The 7146-nt window shown below is 45.1% G+C and overlaps 1 long non-coding RNA gene across 1 annotated transcript; it reads right to left on the bottom strand.

Annotated features, from left to right (window-relative positions):
- Positions 1 to 5488: 5488 nt before the first annotated feature.
- Positions 5489 to 6598, bottom strand: LOC133049250 (uncharacterized). Its single transcript, XR_009691255.1, has 3 exons — positions 6422 to 6598; positions 5756 to 5812; positions 5489 to 5674 (listed from the first exon to the last, which is right to left on the bottom strand). It is a non-coding gene; the product is annotated as an uncharacterized LOC133049250 (long non-coding RNA).
- Positions 6599 to 7146: the final 548 nt, after the last annotated feature.

Raw genomic sequence — 7146 nt, 5'->3', positions numbered from 1 at the left:
ATTCTTTGGCATTACCTTTCTTTGGGATTGGCATGAAAACTGACCTTTTCCAGTCCTATGGTCACTACTGAGTTTTCCAATTTTGCTGGCATATTGAGTGCAGCACTTTCACAGCATCATCTTTTAGGATTTGAAATAGCTCAGCTGGAATTCCATCACCTCCACTAGCTTTGTTCATAGTGATGCTTCCTAAGGTCCACTTGACTTCACATCCCAGGATGTCTGGGTCTAGGTGAGTGATCACACCATCGTGGTTACCTGGGTCATGAAGATCTGTTTGTATAGTTCTTCTGTGTATTTGTGCCACCTCGTCTTAATATCTTCTGCTTCTGTTAGGTCCATATCATTTCTGTCCTTTATTGTGCCCAAGTTTGCGTGAAATGTTCCCTTGGTATCTCTGCTTTTCTTGAAGAGATCTCTAGTCTTGCCCATTCTATTGTTTTCCTCTCTTTCTTTGCATTGCTCACTTAGAAAGGTTTTCTTATCTCTCCTTGCTATGCTTTGGAACTCTGCATTCAGATGGATATATCTTTCCTGTTCTTCTTTGCCTTTCACTTCACTTCTTTTCTCAGCTATTTGTAAAGCCTCCTCAGACAGTCATTTTGCCTTTTTGCATTTCTTTTTCTTGGGGATGGTCTTGGTCACTGCCTGCTATACAATGTCACGAACCTCCATCCATAGTTCTTCAGGCACTCTGTCTATCAGATTTAATCCCTTGAATCTATTAGTTCTCCCCTGGTAGATCATACTGGGAACTACAAAAAGAAGCAGTGGTCTCTGGGTTCACCCTTCCTCATCCTTCATCCCTTTACTCAGGCTCAACTATTTTTTCTCTTTCAGCTGTTTCTTCTGTTATTTCAGTCCCTAAATATTGGTTTACCCTGTTATTTCTCTCTTTTGATGGGATAGTTGAAGATTTACATATCCTTATCAGCATTTCTCCCAGTATCTCAAGATAGTCATCCACATTTTGAGTCCCTTCATTGCTAGGTTACTTTGTTGCTTTAAGGAGCATAAGTAGAGCTTGATTTCTTTCTGCATTAAGTACAGGGAGTTTGTCAACTTCTAACTGTGCACTCAGCCCCAGGACAAGTTGCAGAGTCCCTTCTTTAGAGTATTATGAATATCACGATGATGACAAAGCATGTTACCCCACGTGTGGGGCCCTTCTGGTGGTGAGGGAGGTTCTTTGGGGCTGTAAGGGTGGCACATCCTGACACTGCTCCCTTACCTTACCCTTCAGCTCTCCTTCTTCTCTTAACTTCTGTCATTTCTTTTCTTACTTTTAAAATATCAAGAGTCATAACATTTAAATTTTGTTCTGAAACCATAAATATCTCATCCATTCATCTCTATGGGTTAAATATTTAAGTAGGAAAATTATATATAATTTATTGTTGTGACTATGCAAATATTACTCATTGCAGAGCCAAAGGTTTTCTTTCTTGTACATCCTTTTGCTTTTCCTGGAGTTTATAATTGCTTTTACTTTTGTGTTGGCCTTTTGCTTTATTACATTTTCAGCTGTAACCAACTTTGCCCAGTCTGTCTAATCAGATGGTCAATCTAATTGTCCCCAGAGACATCCCCAGCCCCAGACAAAGGATCTCCCTCCTCCATCTGGACATCACTCTTTCCAGGCCTGCTGCTGGGCTGGTGTCCTGGGACTTTCTTTCATTGCTTCCCTGGTTTAGTTTTACTGCTTCCTGGATCCTGAGATTTTATCCTTGGTTGATCCTTTGAATGCACCATCCCCTCCTCTAATACCTTTTTGGTGTAGTGAGTGCAGGAAGAAATTTCTGAAGATTTCTTCTTCCATTTCTGAAGATATTGATAATTTATTCTTGGTCTCAGTGTGCAGTTATGAAAAGAGCTCTAGGTAGAAAGAAACTCTCAGAGTCGTGGAGAGGATCTCTTATTGTCACTCGCATCTGCTGTTATTGACAAGGAGGCTATCTGATGCCTTTTGTTCTACACTGTGGTTGATTTTTCTTCTTTAAGACAATGTCCTCCCATTCTTGGTATTCTGAATTTCACAATGTTGTACCTAGGTGTACCACAGGTGTAAGTTCTTCCTCACCTATTATTACTCTGGGCATGTGGGAGCATTTTAAACCTGGAGATTGTATCTTTTAATCTTTGGAAAAGTCTCTAGAATACATTGATAATTTCTTCCCCTTTGTTTTTCCCCATTCTCTTTTCCAAAGTTCTATTGGTTGGATCTTGGCCCTCTTGGACTAATTCTCTATATGCTTCTTGTCTGTTATCTCAATAGATAATAGAGATTTGTCTCCTTAGGAGACAGAGTTCTCATTTTGGGGAGGTTTTCCTAATATATCCTCCACTCTTTTTATTAATTTATCATGTGTTTTAGGCTCTAAAAGTTTCATCTTTCTCTAATTTTTCTACATACAGCATTGTCTTTGCTTTTATGAATATGATACCATTTATAATGATTATACAAATTGGAGCATTCAGATTATTCCTGAATACTCAACTGTATTTTTTCCTATTTATCCTGGCCTTCTTTTTTTTTCCAGGATGAAGGCTTTTATGTTGGCGATCCTTGGCTGACCTTTTAATTTAGAAGTGGGGTGCTAAAAACCAATGGTGTTTGTGAATTGATGGGGTTTGATTTAGGATGTTAGATGTGACAGTATGTTTTACTTGGGACTTCTGTATACTAGAATGATTAGTTCTTTCCTCTGTAGTGGTCAGATGTTTTAGGGTAAAGTTCTAGATTTTTTTTTTGCTTGGAGGTATTTACCTGGTTGGAAATCAATGTATGTGGAATCAGTACCTTCCTACAATATAATAACTTTCAGTTATTTCCTCATTTTCTTGCCCAGAGCCCTCTCCTCTGCCTCTGCTTCTCTGATTTGGTTGCACCGTTTCCTTGGTGCTGTCCTTCATGGCTGTGGTACCCTGGTGTACCAAGTCTCTGGGATCAACCTGGAGGACAGCCCTCCTGAGTGCCCTGTAACCATGGCTCCCAGTGTTCTGTACTGTCAGTTCCTCTCTGTAGCTTCTCACTCCTTTAAGTTCACCTACCTCTCAACCCCTCCTTCTGTGCATCATTATCGGTTTATCAACCCTTCATTACTTTACTGTCCTTTAAGTGAGGTCTTGAAGGAGGAGGACACTGTCTGTCTATATGTTTTGAGGAAGATTTGCTGTTGTTGTTCAGTTGCTCAGTCATGTCTAGCCCTTTGCGACCCCATGGACTGCAGCACGCCAGGCCTCCCTGTCCTTCACCATCTCCCGGAGCTTACTCAGACTCATGTCCATCAAGTCGGTGATGCCATCCAACCATCTTGTCCCTGAACTGCCTGTAGTATTTGCATATGCCAAGGACACCATCCATTCTCATCACACCTCTCATCGTATAGTCAGAGGAAAATCAGTGCAGGTTTACACATGAAGCTGTAGTTTACAAAATCCCCAACTGTGTGTCTGTGTATCTGTTTATCTTTATGTAGGCAACTCCTCCTGCAGGAACATGGTTCACACACACAGAGCCTGTTAACTGAGCTCAGAGATGATGAGCACGTGGTTGCCTTTGGGTTGGATCAGAGGAGCTTTTATTATTGCTCTTAATCAGTGGGAAGTGTAAAAATTTTAAATTAAAAAGTGGCTTTAATTTGTATTCTTCAGGTCACTCTGTATTCTTCAGGTCATCAGGTTTCTTATCTTCTTATTATTTTAAAACACACTTACAGGCTGACTAATATCTACCTTTATTCAATCATGTAAATAGATCATTTAGTGAAGTTTGTGTTTTTTCACCCAGGTTTGGGGAAAATACTGCAGAAGTCACGTGTAAGGTGAAGGAATTGGCGAGGCTGCCAGCACATGCCTGTAGCACTTGTCATGTTATTCCTGCAGCAGCTACGTGGTGATTTGTGCCCGCTGAACCGCAGCTCCTCCCCAGGGTAGCCTCCTAAGTGTAGGTCTGGACACCAGCCTGGGAGGCATCTCAGCTCTCAGAGACACCTTGCAGAGGTTTCTGCTGGAGCATGTCAGTACTTTTCAGGAGGGAGATCTTTACCTCCAGGGAGAGACCAGTGGTCAGCAGGCACCACAGCATCTCTGCGCCTCTTTCCTGGCTGCCCAGCAGACAGTGGTGACAGCGAGTACTTCTCAGCGTCTGGAGGCTGTGTTGGGACATCTGTGCACTAGCTTCACGGTGGGGCCCTAGGGGAGGCGGCTGTGAATCTGGAAACATGTGAACCGCAGTGACATCCACGGGCACTTGGTCTGAATGTTGTACCTGGAGAAGAGCGGGCCCATTGGATACTGAGTGGGGGAAATGAAGTTGAGCCAGAGGAGTCTAACTCAGCTAACTAAAAGATCCATTAGGTTGTCATGTGGTTTATTTTTTATCTTTGTTAATTTTTTAAGCAAGCACATAGCCTAGCTGGATGTTAGGCAGTGTGCGAACTTTTCCTTGAGTCCTCATCCTTTGATGTAATGTGTCCTGACGTGATCTAATGTCTATGAGCTGGACACTGAGGCTAACGGAGGCTGCAGGATGAACCCCCGGGTCCTCCTGAGGTGGAGCTGACATCCTGCCTGCTCCACCTTCCCTGTCTGTGCCTATGTTTGCCCTGCCCTTTTGCCTGGAACATGCTCTTTTTCTGCCTGAAGCTCAGCTCCCCTTTAAGTCCCAGCATAAGTGCCCACAGCACGACATCGGCCCACGTCATAGACCCCAGTTGAGGTGGGTTTCCCCCTTTTCTCCCCAGGAGAACTTCCCGGCCCTTGGTCAGGTGTTCCCTTCCTCCCCTGGGCTCCCGTGCCCTCACGGCACCTCTGTGTGCACATCTGTGTCACCCGCTGGCATGCCAGACATCTGTGGTCCTCAGCTGCATGGACGTCCTTTCTCTCCCATCCCCATGGGCTGCCCCAGTGTCTACTGCCTGTTGCACCCCGGGGTCTTGAGGAGAATCCAGTGGAGAACCATGGTGAGCAGGACTGGCCATCCCAAGTGTGTGTTGCTTAGGACATGACACGACAGGGTCAGTTGACTGACGTCAGGCTGCATAGATGTCATTCCTGCCGGTTTTGTTTTTTTTAATCACACAGTGTTCTGGGGAGGATAGAATACTCCATACAAACTACAAGATTGCTCAGAAAAAAGAAGACGTTGGCTTGATGCTAAGAGGTTTGAAGGCAGGGACTGTGGTTGCTCTCAGAGCCCGCTCTGCAGGCTGGTCACTTAAGGCCCTGTGGGGCAGGGGGTGAGCCAGGGGCCAAGACAGGTCCCGCGCAAGCTGCCCCCCTCATGTCGCCCTCCTGACTCTTGGATTCCTAAGACTTTAACCAGAGTTCCTTTTTCTCTTTCGCTGTTTGTGTGAATTCTTTCCAATGTTTCATCCTCACTTCCCGCAGCAATTTTAATTCTTCTCCTTTGCTGTAATTGCTGGGTATTAAAAGCCTGTGTGACTGTGTTATGAAACAGAGTTGTATTGTATGAGTATTCTTATCCTGGGGTTTTCCTGTTCTGTGATGCTGTGAGAAATCTCTTTTTTACCTCTCTGTCAAGTCTCTGAAGGGATTTTTGCAGCTAATTTGGGATAATAAAGGCATTCTTACTGTGATGCTGCTCTTCTCTTAGGAATCTGTGTATTTCAGTCACTTCTATTTCAATTCACCCCAGACTGAATGAAGTTTCCTGCAGAAGGGTTTTTAAAGTGTTAATGTGTTTGTGTGCATCTTCCCAGGCCTGCCCCCACCCACCCATCTTCCCAGCGACCTTCTCAGCCTTGACAGTTGCACCAAACAAGCTCCTTGGGTGCTCGAGGCTTGTTCACTGTGGTAAAAAGCAAAAGAGATGGAGAAATTAGAGGCCACTACATTGTCATGGAGCATAGGAAACTGTTTGGCTTGAAGGTCTTAGTTTTAACTGAGAGTCATAGGCAGTGGGAACCCACAAGGGGGCCACTGCTTTCCTTTGGTGATGCTTTGTTTGGCCATTTGAAATGACTGTCCATTAAATGCACTCAAAATGCCTGCTGACCTCCTGGATGCTGGTGGCTTCCTGTCTGTGACCTTTACAAGGGAGACCCCTGGACTGGCTGTGGCAGATCACCCCCCTCGGTCCCATGTCTCCCCCGCACCTGCTCTGCTGCTTCCCCTGTCCCCAGGCACACCCCTGCCCCAGGGATATCCTGCCATCTCGGGCACTTTCCTTTTAAAGAAAACCATTTTTCTTCCTGTGCGATGGTTGGGTCTGTATCAACTTGACTAGACTGTGGTGCCCAGTTGGTTGGTTGGTCGGGCAAAGAAGTTGAAAAAGAATAAATACATGTACATGTATAACTGAGTCACTCTGCTGACTGGAAGTTTCAGTCACTGAAACTAGCATAACATTGCTAATCAGCTATATTCTAATATAAAATAAAAAATTAAAGAAACAAACCTAGTTCAGATAGTCTGCAGATGTGGCTGATGTCTTTGGCTTTAATTGACTTTAAGTGAAGATTATGCTTGATGATGTGGGCAGCCTCATCCGTCAGTTGAAGGCCTGAAGAGCAAATGCTGAGGTTTCCTGGAGAAGAAGGTCCGTGGCCCCCGGACCGGAGCATCACCCTCATGGGAGCTGTGGGCTGCCCTGCAGACTCCAGGCTTGTCCGGTGAACGCATGACTGCACAAGCCAGTTCTTGAAACCACCCCCTCCCTTGTCTCTGACTATTATATCACGTGTATCTGTGTCTGTATCTGTATTCCTATTTGTTCTGCTTCTCTGGGGCCCCCGATACACCTTGTTTCAGACGTCTAGACTCAGCCTCACAGGCTTTGAGAGAGCAGTAACCTTCACAATATTGGTTACATTAATACTTGTTACTGAAAAGTAACCTTTAAAGCTGAGTCAGCTGTGTATTTACTCCCCCTGCTGACCACAGAGCTTCCCCCCCACCAGCCCCCGGGCTGTCCCCTGCACCCCGGCCACACTCTGTCACTTCTACTCAGCGGTTGTTCTGGGGGCTGCCCGCATGCACAGCACCCTCTTCCTGTTTACTGTTCACATTTCTTTGGCCCCATTACAGAGGCCAGAAAATAGGTGACCTTAAAGTCAGGGGAGTGGGGGCAGTGAGGAAGGGGGACTGGCCATTTCCTTGTTGCTTCTTTTCGCCTGAGGGTTG

The sequence above is a fragment of the Dama dama genome, chromosome 30, assembly GCF_033118175.1.
Source record: "Dama dama isolate Ldn47 chromosome 30, ASM3311817v1, whole genome shotgun sequence".
NCBI classification, from domain to species: domain Eukaryota; kingdom Metazoa; phylum Chordata; class Mammalia; order Artiodactyla; family Cervidae; genus Dama; species Dama dama.
The sequence above is the reverse complement of the archived record's forward strand: the minus strand, read 5'-3'. Positions and strand labels throughout refer to the sequence as shown.